This window comes from Protopterus annectens, chromosome 4.part0 (genome assembly GCF_019279795.1).
Source record: "Protopterus annectens isolate FY-2018-M chromosome 4.part0, PAN1.0, whole genome shotgun sequence".
NCBI lineage: Eukaryota > Metazoa > Chordata > Ceratodontiformes > Protopteridae > Protopterus > Protopterus annectens.
This window is the reverse complement of record NC_056733.1, coordinates 1,945,105,049-1,945,107,548: the sequence shown is the minus strand read 5'-3', so window position 1 is coordinate 1,945,107,548 and position 2,500 is coordinate 1,945,105,049.

The window sequence follows — 2,500 nt, the reverse complement described above, 5'->3', positions numbered from 1 at the left end:
CATCACTCTTATGTCCAGATACCTTGTTTACAAAAATCACTTAGGATGTGGAGAACGTCTGAAACCTAAACAAATAATTACATGTTGTAAATATTTTTTTATTCTCTGCCTGAAGCACAGCAGTGTCAAGCTCACATGTGTTATCAGTGCCAATATATTAGGACATGTGTAATCATATCTTGATGAGTTAAACATAGAATGGGAGCTAGCAGTGGTGTGTGGTGCTCAGTGTTCACCTTTACACAAATAAGCAGTACACACATACAGCCATGTTTGAATCTGATGGAATACAAAGCAGAAAGTGTTATGGTGATGTTTCAGGTGTCATGATTTACACCTTTGTCATGACAGTTGCAGATCTTCAGTCCGTATATGTATGCTACAAGTGTGTTATGAAACACATGAGGGGCCAGTCATATTATTGCTGGTGGGAACATGGCTTATGGAAACAGTTTTGAATCAAGAAGGTTTATTTGATGACCACAATATATATATATATATATATATATATATATATATATATATATACTAAGAGATTCATTTATGGTTCATTTCTGCACATATTTGTGTTGTGTTACTGTTTGCATTATAATTAGTCAGATAAGATGTGCAGAAGGCAGTCTTTACAGCAGGGAACAGCACATAAATACAGCAGTAGGATAATGGTGTGTTACCCATATTTGTAGCCAAAAGTTACACTCACAGGACTCATAACAAACATTCAAAACAATTCTGGTCTGCATCTGCGTTTGAACCTTGACAGTATTCCAAGAAAAAATATACTGACCTGTGTATTATCTAACCACACTACTTAGGAATTCTTACCTCACAAGGTTCAAATACAACAACAGATTGAAGAAAAGGAAAATACATGCATTGGTCTTTCTTACAGTCATGGCATGTGGCATTCAACTCTATGCATTCAACTCTTCAACTTGTTCAACTAAAGATTAGGCTAGCTAAGCACAGCTAAGGAAAGTAGAACAAAGGGCACCAGAGTAATGTGGCTCAAGGCGTCCATTTAGCCTGAGTTCCAGGTGCTGCTTGGCACCAGATATTGTGCCAAGGCAGTGGAGAAATACTAATGTCACAGAGGGAGTCAGGGACCAAGTAGCTTTTGAAAGAAGCAGAATAATGATGGCCCAACACAATATGTGGGCAACATTTACACATAAAATAGTGTACTAAACCAGTTAATAACTCTTCGACAGTGTCTGGATTACAACCCTTGAAAGTATGCAAAAATCAATTTATAGATTATTATCTCATCATACTACAATGGAACTCCTAAGTCATGTTTTTTAAACAACACAGTTAAAGGACAGGGACAACTTGTGAAGCAAAAGGGGTGAACAGTGAGAGAAAGAGAAATAGAAAGAGAGAAAGAGAGAGAAATAGCAACAGTATTTTTTTCTGGAACACGTTGGATCATCTATCTGTATGGTTTGTTTCTCTTACTTATTTTCTCATTATTAATCATTTTAATCTGAGATGGGGCAAGAAGGTGTAGGAGACTACAATCAATATTAAGATTAAATCAGGATAAGGGTGGTTTACTAAGTCTCCCTGTTGGGGATGGAATGTTTTTTGCAAATGCCTTCTTGCTGCACTATTTAAATGGCATGTTTATGAAATGTAACTGGAGATAAATACAGATGTTTGCAGTTAAACATACGAAAGGAATGCAAAATGTCATGAAATAATCATTTGACCTGTAGCTGTAATCAAATCTATGACACTAGGCAAAAGCATCAATCTAAAGAGAGTGGAATTATCTCAACACACCAAATAGAAAAGTGCAACTTATTCCGTCCAGCATCCTAAGAGCTGTTGCAACAACTGTTTCACACTAGTGCCTTTAATATGCCTTTACTTTGTATTCCCATAGTACAGCTGTTTTAAGCACATTTTGCATAAGTAACTGGGATACTGCAACTATAATAAAAATCTTCAGCTTTTGTCATATGAAATTAAATGGCATTCATTGTTACTCAGCATTGGTGCACAGTGCCAACCTCCATGAAAATGTTGAGGACAAAAAGTGAAGGCTTTTGAGTGGGTCACTTCTGGATATGTGTGTTGCATGTGATTCTATTTTTTTGATAAGATTAAATATGTGAAAAGGGGGTTGATAGGATAGTGTTGACAATGGTGGCAAGCACAGGGTAGGACAGAGGAGAAAGAATACAGAATTTGCAGGGAGTGGTGGGAGAGCACTATAACTACCCACTTTTTCAGACCATAAATGCAGTATTGTACATAAAGTGCCATGACTTTGGAGTGTCATCACACCAGGGATGGGTGATAACAATAGAATAATGTTGGATAGCCAACTGAACCAAATAAAGTGTGTCAAGAATACACATAGGCAAAGTGGAAAGCTAAGTATGGAGCATATTTTTATTTTTTTTATTTTATAGAGAGTGTTGGAGAAGGTGCTTAGGAATGAGAGGATCAGGTAGGTAAGGTAGGTTAGGTAGCAGACACAGATGTATGGGAT